The sequence below is a fragment of the Orcinus orca genome, chromosome 2, assembly GCF_937001465.1.
Source record: "Orcinus orca chromosome 2, mOrcOrc1.1, whole genome shotgun sequence".
NCBI lineage: Eukaryota > Metazoa > Chordata > Mammalia > Artiodactyla > Delphinidae > Orcinus > Orcinus orca.
Window position 1 is genome coordinate 24,804,055 of NC_064560.1, and position 13,767 is coordinate 24,817,821.

At 45.7% G+C, this 13,767-nt stretch overlaps 1 protein-coding gene across 5 annotated transcripts in view; it reads left to right on the forward strand.

Moving 5' to 3' along the window:
* The first annotated feature begins 379 nt into the window (after positions 1–379).
* Positions 380–13,767, forward strand: part of PRKCQ (protein kinase C theta) — a 158,255-nt gene continuing 144,867 nt past the window's right edge. For 2 of the 5 annotated variants that reach the window (XM_049704773.1, XM_049704788.1), the window contains exon 1: positions 466–638. The gene's annotated coding sequence lies outside the window, so the exon portion shown is untranslated. Of the gene's footprint in view, positions 639–13,767 lie in introns of all 5 variants that reach the window. The other 3 variants (XM_049704793.1, XM_049704779.1, XM_049704775.1) reach the window with 3 other exon arrangements.

Genomic DNA, 13,767 nt, shown 5'->3' on the forward strand with positions numbered 1-13,767 from the left:
TGACAAATGCACTGATAAGACATTGCACTGCAGCTTCAAGGGCTGTCAAGTTCAAAGCAATGCAACTTGGAAATGATATATAAAACGACTGAGCAGGAACAGTCAGAGGCAGGCCACAACCGAGGAAAGATTATCTAGCGGACAGAACGGCACCAAATCCTTCTCAGGTGGGTCGTTTTAAAAGAACAGGGTTCTAGTCCTTTCTAGTGGAAAAGCTGGCAAAACAGCTGAAGTTCATTTTACCTAATGACCTCGAGTCTTCCCGTGGGAAGGCTCGTTTCGCTTTTCGGTTTGGTTGGATGGAGAGTCACGTGGACTCGGGGCCCCTCTGCCCGCGCGCGGCGCCTGGCTCAGTATCCCCAGCGCGGGGATGGGTCCTGGTCTCAGGGCCGAAGCCGCCGCGAGCGGAAGCGCGGGGCGGGCCCTAGAGGAGAGCTGCGCGCGGCGGGTGGTGCGCGGGCCGCGACTCCGGGGAGGGTGTCGGGGGAGCAGGCTCGGCGGTGGGGCCGCGGGGTGACTAGCGCCCTCTGGCCGGCGCCGCCCGCGGGCGCACCCACCGCGCCGGCACCCCGCTCCCGCGCAGCCACCGCCGCCGCCGCCGCCGCCCAGCCGCGAGCTCGGGCCGCTGTCGCCCGCAGGTAGGTCCCTGCGCCGGGCGCCGACCGGGAGGGCAGGAGCCGCGGGGCCGGGGCCGTGCGCCCTGCGAGGGGCGGGGGGTGGCCACCCAGCTCGGGCTCTGGCTCCCAGCCGGTCCAGGAAGGGGCGAGTAGGCTGATGGCGAACTCGGAAACGGCCACTCGAGCCGCAAACTTTGGGTCTAGTTTCCGTGGTTTCTCGCGCGCGGGGTGCCCGGGATGCGCGGACTTTGGCCGGGCGGAGGCCACTGGGGAAGGGGCCGGGCTGCCTCCTCTTGCTTCTGGGGTTTTCTCTCACCTGAACGAACGGCTTGGGTGGGAGGGAGGGAGGAGGGAGGAGGGCGGCGGAAAGTTTTGTGTTCTCGGCACGTATTGGGAAGGAGAGGTGTTTGATGCAGTGGCAACCTGTCCGCAGAGGAGAATAACGAGTTTTCTTGGCATTTGTTAGAGGATCGGATAGGGCTGCTAACACTCGCTTCTAAACAAACTTGGTTTGTTTCCAGGGGCCGTCGTCGGGGCGAGGCGGGTTTTGATAGATACAAAGAAAAAAAAAAGTGGTGCTTCAGGCCGTAATTGTGGGTGAGAGCGGTTTTTTTCCTGGTGCTCAATCCTGTAACCTTGGTAAGAATGTTTTTCAGCTTTGAGGGTCACACGTTAAGAAAGTAGAGTCAGTGTCTTTATTTTATTGGGTTTTTAAGGGCCCCGGTTATCAGTGTGAAATGGACCTTTCATGCTAACGGCTCGGCACTCCCCACGGGGTCAATGAAGAGAGGCCCGAGGCGGCCTCACCTGGGAGATGCTGGGATTTCTGCAGGATCAGCACTGCTGAGCTGCCTCGTCCTTCGGGGTTGTCCTGATCAGAGTGGTGCTAAGAAAAGATGATTCCGTGATGGACCAAGCTGACAAGGAAGGAGGTGGTGACACGGGGAGAAGAAGGAGAGGACACCGCTCTGTGTCCGTGGAGAGAATGACCCAGACCAAGGATGATCCATCCCTAGGTAGCGGTAACGTGCGGGTCCTGCAGGTGCCCTGCCCTTTCTGAACACGAGTCTGGTGGTTGCTCTCCTTACATTGTTCTCTAGAAGCTGTGATCACCACCGTCCTTTCCTGTTGGGGATACTTGATAGACAAGCCCTGTTCGTAAGGTCCCCCCCCAACTCCTACCCCACACCCAAACTTGTGAATCACCATCTTCATTTCCCCCATAACTTATCTTTGTTAACTCTTGTAAAATGGCTGTCTCACCGCGGATACTTAATGTCTTTTAAAAAATGCTGTGTCTGGTGGGAAGGAGGGTGACATTTACTAATTTGGTTGCAAATTACTTTTGAAGTTTATGCACAGCTGTTTGAAATCCCTCGGAGATCAGTGCCATTGTTTGAGGCAGGTGTCTGCCACAGACTGATCTGGTTAGTCTTGTGCTGATTGAACTGTATATATATTTAAAGAGGCAACATGGGAAGAGCTTCTAAAACCTTCAAAGCCCCAGCTGTGGAACTCCTCCAAGTTAGCAATTAAGTCAAAATTAAGTTGTTTTTTTGGGGGGTTCCCCCCCATAACTTTCCTCTCTGATTTCAAGAGTAACCTGTCGGCATCACCAGCCTTTGTTTCAGCCCCTGTGATTTTTCTTGTAAACTTTTAAAATGTAAACTTCCAGGGAGGACTCTTGTCACCTCCTCTGCCTTATCACTTGTTCGCTTCCGCCACTGTCTTGTGTGATGGTTGCTCAGGATGGCAGGTGGCTCTCGGACGAGCTTGAGCTGCTTTCCTTCTCCCAGACCCTCCTCCCTGCAACAGACACTCCCTATTGAGTCTGTTTGGAAGATACATAGGTCAACACTGGAACTTTCTTTTGTGTCACTTGTCTTTCGGGTATGCAGGGATATTGTTCAGTAAGTCACACTGTGGTCCTTCTTCAAATCTCAACACCGAGATGAGATTTCTCTTGTTCACAGCAGGTCCTGGAGGCTCCCTCGAATAGCCCATTTGTCTTTGGCCATTTCTATAAAGGTCCCTCATGCCATTGTAATATATTGTCTCTCTTCTGTGGAAAAGACGAAATTCTTCTGTGTCATGAATTTGGTGTTTTATCTAAAATTCCATGTGGACTGGGTTCAGGATTTTCTTTTGAGAGTGTGGGCTTCTGGTAGAAATCTACCAGGAGATTCAGGAGTAAAGCTCCACAGATCTCCTTATAATGCAGAATTTGACGATAGGACATTTGCCTTCCTTTAAAATAGGAATTGGAATTAGTACTTCCTGTTCTTAGTGCATTTCATGTTTTAGAGTTACTGATTATGTTGTTGGCCTTTGAAAGTATTGCTGATATAGTAATCAAATGTGACTTAAGGGTATTTTTGATTTCAGGTGGCTTCCATTTTAGAGGGTTCAATCTTTTATCTGTTTTTCAAGTAATTTTCACAAATCATTTCATAAAAATAAAAAATGGTTGTAAGTCCCAGAGAATACCGATGTATAATGTGGTTTCATATTTACGTAATTTTGTTGCCCAAAATCAGATTGTAATTAAAAAGTAGGGAAATTAGTCTTGTGGTGACATGACATAGCATTAAACTCATTCTTTCTGTTTCTGTCTATTTTAAAACGTTAAGTGTCTCGTTTTCAAGCAGCAAATCATTCAGGTTTGCTTTCTAATATGTATTTTAACTGTTAAGGCAGAAATTAGGAGAAACTCATAGGAAAACATGTCGAGGCAAAAAAGATATAAGGTGTTTCCTTGCAATAATGGAAACATCTTTCATTATTTTAACCTGTCAAGCACTTAGACACATTGCTCTGTCATCTAAAGATATCCTTGGTGCAAAATGAGAACCAGAGGTTTCTGAAATTAGGAATAGCACATCCTAAGCCTGCAATCGTAGATTTCTGCTCTGGGATTAAATTAGCGGATATTCAAAGCCACTCACTCTGGCAGCACATACTTCTACAGATTGATGTTAACTTTTCTTTTTTCAGTTTTATTGGAGCGTAGTTGATTTACAATGTTAGTTTCAGGTGTACAGCAAAAGTGGTTCAGTTATACATACACATATATCCTTTTTCAGATTCTTTCCCCATATAGATTATTACAGAATATTGAGTAGAGTTCCCTGTGCTATACGGTAGGTCCTTGTTGGTTTTCTATTTTATATTTAGTAGTGTGTGTATGTTAATCCCAAGCTCCTAATTTATCCCCCTTCCACACACATTTCCCCTTTGGTAACCATAGGTTTGTTTTCAAAATCTGTGAGTCTGTTTCATAAGTGAGTTCATTTATATCATTTTTTTAAAAAAATTATGATGTTAACTTTTGAATTAAGCTAATAATATTGATGGTAATCAGAGCCAATAAAAGCAATAAGTCATGGTTTTATTGATATATTATTATTTATAATTTATGTGCCAGACATTATACTCAGTTTTATTTGTATTTGACAGACATTACTGTCTGTAATGTTTAATCTTCGCGAAGCTTATATAAACTTGATATCACCATCACCACCACCATCACCATCCGAATTCTGCAGATGGGGAAACGGAGGCTCAGGGAGGTTGAGTCGCTTGCCCAGCTCTTCCAGCTGGTAACTGTTAGCATCAGGTGTGTGTGATCACCAAGCATTGCCATAAACCACAGAGCTAGATTACCTACCAATTAAATATTTTAAATTGTGATAAAATACACGTAGCAAAATTTCCCATCTTCATCATTTTTAAACGTGCAGTTCAGCGGCATTAAGTACATTCACGTTGTCATTGCAACTACCACCACTGTCCATCTACAGAGCTCTTTTCATCTTGCAAAACTGAAACTATGTACCCATTAAACAATAACTCCCCATCCATCCCTTCCAACAGCCCCTTGAAACCTCCCTTCTACTTTGTCTCTGAATTTGATTACTCTAGGGACCTCATATAAATGGAATCAGACAGTGTTTGTCTTTTTGTGAATTGCTTATTTCACTTAGCTTAATGTCCTTCAGGTTCGTCTGTGTTGTAGCCCGTGTCAGAATTTCCTTCCTTGTTTAAGGCTGAATGATATTCCATTGTATGTATCCACCACATTTTGTTTATCCAGTCATCTGTTCATGGACGCTTGGGCTGCTTCCACATTTTGCCTTACGAGTAGTGCTGCTATGAATATGGATGTATCTCTTCAAATTTCTGCTTTAGATTCTTTTGGCTGTATCCCCAGAAGTGGAATTGCTGGATTAGATGATAATTTCGGGTTTAGTTTTTTGAGGAGCCATCACACTGTTTTCTGTGGCGGCTGCACCATGTTACGCTCCCACCAACAGCACACGAGGCTGTCAGCGTCTCCCGTCCTCTCCAATACTCGACACCCATTATTTTCTGTTTTTTGACAGTTGGCATCCTAATGGGTGTGAGGTTAACCAATTAACCAGTTAGCTTTTTACCAAATCATTTGGTGCCCGACGTGCGGGTTCTCTGGGCCGATGCTGCTCCTGAATTAGTTTTTTCCTATCTCACCTTGTGTTTATGTCCCTTTTTCTAGCGAAGAATAACTGGAGGACTTATTACTCCAGCACCTCCTGGAGGACTAGGGAACCCATGGGCAGGAGGGCTCCTGACAGATAAACACCGCGTCTCTGTAGGGAGGGCTGCCCCTGCTTATGTGAAGGACTTCGTGGTTTAGCAATGAATAGTTGTTGAGAATCAAGTAAGTGTGGCGTTAGTATTAATGACACTAAATGTGCAGAACAGACCCTTTGCAGAAGATTAGGTAAAGGTTGAGTTATCTCTTATATGTGACCAAAACAAGACAAATTCTTTTTTTTTTTCTTTTTTTTTTTCTTTTTTTGCGGTGCCCGGGCTTCTCACTCTTGGGGCCTCTCCCGTTGCGGAGCACAGGCTCCGGACGCGCAGGCTCCGCGGCCATGGCTCACGGGCCCAGCCGCTCCGCGGTATGCGGGATCTTCCTGGACCGGGGCGCGAACCTGCGTCGCCTGCATCGGCAGGCGGACTCTCAACCACTGCGCCACCAGGGAAGCCCAGGACAAATTCTTAGGACAGTGGAGAGAACCAGAAAGTTGATGGCTGTGGTTTCATCCGTCAAGCTGTGGTTGGGAGGCGCAGAGCCGCACGCTGTGCTGTATAACCCAGCCGGGGGGGAGATGCAGACAGATGAAGGGGAAATTATAAGTGTGATGATTTCATCATGTATTGGGTTGGCCAAAGAGTTCATTTGGGTTTTTTTTATAACGTCTTATGGAAAAACCCAATGAACTTTTTTGGCCAGCCCAATATTTGTATTGTTATATGTCAGTTTATAATATTACGGTGCATGACAACGTTATATGTTTATTTTGTCTGTTTCTTTCTCTAGAGTATAAACTCCCTGAGGGCTGGCGTTTGTCTGTAGCCGTATTCCCAGCTCCTACAGTAGTGCTGGCACGTAGTGAGTAAATGAGTGCAGAATGAGTGTGTAAGCGCTGTACTAGGGACATACGTGGTGTCATGGGAGCACTAGATCTGGGGTGTCTGAGAAGACGTCCCAGAGAAAGCAACGGCTCAGCTGAGACCTGAGGGGTAGATGAGGATGTTCTGGAAGGTGGGAATGGCATTTTAGGATTGCTGTGAGCGTGACATCCTAGTGAGGGAAAGGAAGACAGCGAGCACAGCTGGTGAGTGAGTAGAGGGGCTGAGCCCAGAGTTCCCCCTCAAAGTGTGCTACTGGCATCAACTACACTCTTTAGTTGAAAGTACAAAGAGCAGACCCTTAGTTGCCCTTGGCTATCTTACCCTCTTTCCCGTCTCAGCCCTCTACTCAGTTCACACTGAGTAGATGCTAAAATAAGCATGTAGCAAGTAGAGTGTTGCCAAGATACGGGGGAGTTTCCAAAGCAAGCCAAGTGCTGTGAGTTCATGGTCAGATAAGACAACTCTTCTCAGCCCAGGTGAGCAAGAAGCCAAGTCTTTCATGAAAGTCAGCTGACCTTTCTTTCAGTTTGGGGAGAAATTCACGTCAGCTGCGTGTGTAGCGCTTTTAGAGCAGTAGTCTTCATTTTCCGTTCTGTGGTCCGTTAATGTTTTCAGTGATAGAAAAACAGGCCTCTCACCCAGTGTTTTTTAAACTGCAAGACACAATCCATTATTGGATTATGAAGTTAACTTACTGTGTTGGAACAAGCATATCTTTAAATATGAAGTCAAATGGAACAGAAAAGACCAGCAGGCATTTCATGTAGCAAGAGTAATTCATGAAAGTTTGGGTCCTGGAGTTTGGGACATGTCTTACCCAAAAGCTTGAAAATGATAGACCCATGACATTTAGTTTTCTATAATGTTCCTTTTAAGTTATAGAATCACACAGGCGCAGGCCTGGAGGGAGGGCAGGAGAAAGTGACATTAGTTGGGCGATCACCATGCAGGTGCCTGGATGCATGGAATTATCTCCTCCTACGGTACTGCTCATTGGGTGGCATCTCCAGTTTACAGAGGAGACGCTGAGGCTTGCAGAGCTTAAGAAACTTGACCGAGGGTTACCTGACAAATGACTAGCTGTGAACCCTGATCTCTTGGCTAGTTAGTTAGTTAGTTAAGAGGAATATGGACTTTGGGCTATACCCCATCAGCTTCTTAAGGAACTAAGTCACATAGGAAGAAGTAGTATTGATTAAACAGACCAGGGCTGTTGACAAAGATGAAAAGGGCCACTCTTTCCTCCCCCCTGAAGCTTTCTCCCTGCTGCTGGGCGAAGCAGGCTCCGTGGAGCCATGTGAGGCGCCCTGCTTTTCTTTCTAAAGCTGGGATCCCTGGGGCCATAGCTGAGTCCCACTGTCTCCTTTTCCCAGTGTGTATCCAGCTGATGGGTTTCTACTGGACAAAGTGATGCAATTATGCAAATTCCTGGTGCGTGATTCCATGATCTCCAGCACCTGCCAGGCTTTCAGACTTTGCCTGGTCAACTCTCTTTCTACAGCAGCTATTTCAGACTGTCTCCTGCCACTGTCACCCCCTCAGCCTGCTTCGCTGAGAAAATGTAAGTTTTCCTGGTGAAAACCACCTTACCCTGAGATCACAGGGCTACAAGCCCAACTCTGTCTGGATCCACCCTCCCATCCTTCCTGTCTTTTACAATGAAGAAAAAAGAAAAAAACCCTCACCTGTCTAATGTTCATCCTCCACTGAAGCTCTGGAATCCATTTCTTCTTCCTCCTTGAGAATCTCATTCTCTTGATTATGTCCTCTTGCACCTGTATTTTCCTTCCCTCCCTCATGCCTGGCCCCATTCTCACTGTACAGACATGCTGAAATCCCTCCCTTCTTTGAAGAAAAAGGCCATCCTTCTGCGCCTCCCTCCAGCTACTTCTCTCTTTCCTCCTCTTCACAGCCAGACTCCTTAAATTGTCCTCTGCACCTGCTGCTCTGTGTTCTCCCTCCGTGTCTTGGCCACAGACATCTGGCATTGCCTCTGGGAATGGATCCCACTCCTGTTCCCTTTTGCTGATTCTTGCTATAATTCCTCTCCCGTCTTCCTTGACTTCTCTGCGGCAGACAGCTACTGAGCACCTCTGGATTCTCTGAGCAACGTCTTCCTCCCATCCCCCCTTCCCCTTCTCCTTCCTTCCTCTCTTGTGCTTTTCAAGCTACTGCTCTCCTTTCTGTCCCCTGGAAGGTTGATGTTCCTCAGTGTTCTCACCCCATGGGTAACCTCACCGCTTACTGACCTGAACAGCCACCTCCTGGCTGACCACTGCCCATCCATGACCTATCCAGAGTCCTCTTTTGCTGCTGCTTGACGGGCGCATCCAGCACCCCATGCCCCAAACTGCAGGTGTCGTCTTCCCCCTTCTCTTTCCACAGACCCGCCTCCCGTTCTTTTCTGTGTCTGGCGCTGGCATCAGCTGTCCTTGCACAAGCAGAAACCTGGATGTCTTCCTTGACTCGTCACCTCCGCAGCTCAGCCCAAACCAAGTTCTGTTAGCTGCACCCCCCTGCTTATCTTTTTACTCCATCCACCTTCTCCAGCCCCCACGCTATTTGCAGGTCACACCATTTCTCTTCTGGATCACTGCCAGAACCTCCTCACTGGTCTCTGTTACTGTGGACTGTCCTCCGTGCTGCAGCTGGGAGGATCCTTTTAGAACCCAGATCTGAGCTTGTCACTCCTTGCTTTAAACTCTCCAATGGCTACCCAGTGTACTTGGAATGAAAGCTGGACCCTGTAACATGAATTAGAAGGTTCTAGTTGGTCTGCACTCCCCCGTCCTCTCCAGCCTCATCTCTCCAGCACTACACACATCACTTTCCTCCAAGTCCAAGCCTCTTTGGGTTCCGTAGTGGTCCCGTGCATCCTACTGCCTCATGGAAATTTCTGCCCTACCTCTAATCCCTCCTTCCTTTGGCTATTCTCTACATTTTCAGTGCCTCACTTAGATAGTTTTCCTCTGGAAAACTCTTCCTCCAAATTAGGATTTTGTTTCCTCCCACATGTCCTTAAAGCATGTACGAGATCATCTATAAACAGCACTTAGCCCCATGTGTGGCAACCAGTCAGTACACGTTAGCTGGCACGGCACTTAGCATATACTGGTTTCTTTACCTTTAGATGTTCCAAATAGATTGTAAACTCTCTGGGGGCAGAAGGCACATTCTCTTATTCTTGATTGAATCCCTGGTATCTAGCACTTTCTGATGCATCGTAGGTGCTCAATAAATATTAGTGGAATAAATAAATGAGCCACACGTTTTAGAACCTTTATTGTCTAAGGGGCTGTGTGCTAATCCCAACCTAGTAGTTTAAATGTCTACACAAATAGAATCATTATCATCTTCAGCAATTTTTGCCTGTGGGTCTCTGGAATTATCTAGATACATTCTACTACACAGTCAGAGTTGAAGGTGATGGGAAACATTTAAAACTGCGAAGACGCATCTTGCTACAAGGGAAAAACTCCATCTCCCCATCTCTGTGGTATGATTTTCTCCCTCTGTCATCCTCATAGTTTCTCACTTTGCTGGGAGATGCCAATAATAAAAGGCAAAAAGATTAGGAATGATCAGGAAATAAAAAGTAATATTGAAATACTCTGAAATATCCTACAAGGTTGAGGCAGGAGGTAAACATTAAATGCAAATATACAGCAAACGCAAAATTATTTTAATAAAAAGAAATTATCAAAGGGTAAAAGAGGTTAAAAAATTTAATGAAACGATAAAAGATTTTAAGGATTCTTCAGAACAAAATCATCATGATCTTCATTAAAAAGTAAAAGACTAAATTTGAGAATTAGGACAATAAAGGCATGCCAAAGATTCAATAATTGAGAGTATTCAAAGAAAAATCTCTTAAAGAGTAATAATTTAGGGGACTCACTGAAAGTGTAACCAGAAATATGGAACCAGCGGAGGAAAATAACATAATATTTAAAGAAGAATAAGATAAATCCCAGCAGTAATAAAATGAGCACCAGCCTGGGCTTCTAATGGCAAGTAAGGCACAGCTAAAACAATGTTAAAACTGGAGCTTAGGGTTTTAACCTCAAAAGCCTGTGTCACCCCAGTGGGATTTCAGAGGCAGTTTGTAGTATACTTGCTGTGTGAATGCCATCATGTTTCAGGGGAAAAGCTCTGTGAGTTCCACTGTGACATTCCCCCCCCCCCCGGGGGTGGGTGGGGGAATCACACAAGGGCAACCAAAGAGTTATGCTCATCTTTGACTGCAGAACAAGGGAGACATTTCTCCCTGTGTGAGACTCAGCACCCCTTCCTTCCAGAGCCTAATGGCTTCTCCATCCCATGTATCCTGCTTTCCTTTGGGAAGTGAGAAAATCAGGTGGCCCCCCTAAGTGCATTCCTCACCGTGTTCATGGAGCCTCTTCTCAACCAGAGTCCCTTTAGCAGTCACCCAAGCAAGTGTCTTTGTGTGTTGTACCTTTTCTGTGTAGCTTGTAACGTGTTACCCTCCCTCTTATGCTTCCTCGTGTCTCTGGGGACTTGAGATTCTGTCTAGCTCATAAGCAGAGCTCAACAACGATATTTGAATTCAATTAGTATTTCCTGAGGAAGCTCACCTATTCCAGGTCTTCTATCTCCTTCTCTTTCTTAAACTCTCGGCACAGAGCTCAGACCGCATCTTGATTTGCGGAAGTCATGAAGCCTCTCCTAGTCTGGGAATAGATTTTATTTTTCTCTCATCGCTAACAAGAAGGATTCTGACTTTGAATGTCACATTTTTCAGGGCCTAATCATTAGTGCTAAGAGCCCTAAGCACTGCAATGTTGGCCTGTCTGCTTAAGGTGAATGTTAAGGGTCTGGCTCAGAAGTGGTGCATAGGGCCAAGTACGTCGTTACAGTTTGGCGCATTGACGTCTGTTTGGCCAGACTCTATACCCTGTCACCTGTTGCCTTCCTCCCCTCCCCTGCCCAGTTCCATTGTGCCAGTCCCTCCACCTTGCTTTCCTTGCTTCATTTATTTCTCTTGCAATAAATGAAGACATACGGGAGTTGGCACCCAAGGGTATTAATCCAGATTAGATTGTCTTTTTCAGTAGCAGAGACTGGAGAGAGGCTATAGGATCTTGGGGCATCCTTCCCCCTGCCTTTGTCCAGCTTTTCCATGGCCTTGCCAGTCTTCCCAAGCCATCTAACAGTGAAGGCAGATGGAAAGGTCACAGAAATGGGGGCGAGGAGACCCACGTTCTCATTCCTGCTTTGTCATATTGACCATAAGACGAGTGAGTCGGATGAGGAGTCTGTAGGATCCCTCCTGGTCCTAATATTTTGTAGCTGTTTGAGGGGCGGGGGTTCTTTTGATATCTACACATTCTGGTCACACCGGGATTTCACCCAGGCACCTGGTGTGGCGCAGTAGTGGATACATTTCATGGCTCCCAGTCTGTAGTTAGCCCGCTCGTAAGCACAGGTGCAGCACAGAGAATATAACCAGTAGTGTAACCCTTCACCAGTAAATGCGAGTGCAGTCACCCAAACACTGAAATCATTCCACTGTCATTTAGAGTTTGCAAATTAAAACTTCACATGATAACAACACATTTTTTCTTCTACTGTGTCAGTGATGACAGTAGCACAAGAAATCTAATAACAACCAGGTTTTCTCAAAATGCCGCTTCTCCAAAAAGAACAACTTGATTTCCTCAGTGGACTTTGTTTCTGGAAGATAGGATCGTGGTGAATAGCATCTTCTCCCCTCTCAGAATGGGAACTCTCTTCATTCTTCTGCATCAGTCATTGGAAAAGAAAAATAAATTAGCATGCATTTTTAAGGACATATTTAGGCTGTACAGATGGAGTGATATTCACAGTAGCCATAAATAAACTCTTTCATCAGAGTAATTCTTACATGCAGCTGAGCCAGTCCTAGATAGCTTTGTAAAACTCCTTTTAATGTTGAAATAATTCAGGGAGAAAGATATTGCATAATTCTAAGTTCTGGAGCAGAGGCAGCCTGAATATTTGCCAAAGGTTCAGCACAAAATACTTTAACCTTCCTCCATTCCAATAAAACGAAGGATTTGACAGCAGGGATTCTTTCCTAGTTCCTGGGCATTGAGATTTGTTATTATTTATAGTGCACTTGGGAACTTTGATGAAAAGTGCTTTAGGAAAGAAAGCCACGTGAGCAGTAGGAAAGGCTTTGCATTACTTATTAAAATAAAATGCAACTTACTTGACCCCAAATTGCCAATATTGCCGAGCATAAGCTAGCACATAATTTTAGAAATTAATGAAGGCAAAGTTATCCGTTAACAGTTTCCCACAGGCGGAGCTGGTAGAGAGAAATGTCATCACATAACATCATATTTGAATTTTATTATTTCAGTTGAAATGAAAGGAAGAAGGCCAAGCCTTTCTCTTTCGAGAACAGACTAGAGGTATTCAGAACAGAGAGAATATATCTTCCTTTAAATATACAAAATCAGTTTTCTCCTGAAAAAATATTGTAGATATCTTCTCATGGAAAAATAGTCAAGATCTCTAGGTCTAAACATCTAGACCCAGAGAGAGATCACACCGTTTATTCAAGTACTGGCCTATCTCAAGACATTTAGCAATATAGCTAAGAAAGCAAATTATAAAGAACCAACAGACATTCTGCAGGTCCAAAAAGTGAGACACGTGTTTGTTTGGCTCTTTGTCTGAAAACTACCATTAGGAAAGTTCAGACTGAATTCCAGGGAATTTTAATCCACACACTGCCTTTTCTTAGCCTTTTTGCAAGATGGAATCAGAGGATTACATTTTCTAAGAACCATTTTTTGTAAAAGCTTGAGCGCTCATCCGTTAAGTGTGACATAGGCTTGAAATAAGAGTTGGTGATAAGTAATTAAGTGAAGTACAGCTTAGCGCATGTTGACAGTGGACCAGTGCGATTGTCCTGAACTTGTCAAGGCTGTGGTGTACTATTTATTTGACCTAGACTACTGCTTTGGGTATCAGTCACTGTGTAGCAAACTTCCCTGACACTTAGTGACTTAAAACAACACCATTTTCTTTGCTCATGATTCTGTGGCTCAGGAATGTGGGCTGGTTCTGCGCCTGACGGATTCACCTGGCGTCTCTCGTGAGGTTGTGCAGATCTGAGATGGGACCACTCATATATTATATGGCACTGGGTAGGTATGGCTCGAAGACTGGGACATCCCGCTCCCTCTCTTTCTCTCTGTGCGGCTACCTTGGGCTTCCTTTCATGGTAATTAGATTCTCAGAGTGAGTGTTCCCAACACACAAAGGCTCACATCTCTTAAGGGCCAAACTAAGAAGACACAGAGCGTCACGGAGTTCTACTGGTCCAAGCAAATCCCAGGCCAGCCAAGATCACAGGGAGGGGCCCGGCCAAGTGGCATTGCAGAAGAGCTTTGGAATGGGAGATGCTCTTGCAGCCGTCTGTGGAAACACAGCCTAGCACAAATATTTAGGCTGTTATAGGATAACGTTTCATAAAAGTGACCTCACGTTTATTTTCTGAGATAGAGCCTCTTCACTGACAGAAGGACCTGACGACGAAAACAAAAATCTGATTGCCGTTCTCCGCCTTGCTCTGTGTCACCTACAAAATAAGATCCAGACCCTTCACATGGCTTGCCAGGTCCTTCCCTCTCTGTCCCCTGCCTGCCTCTCAGCCTCGCTCTCACCAGGCCCCGAGCACCAG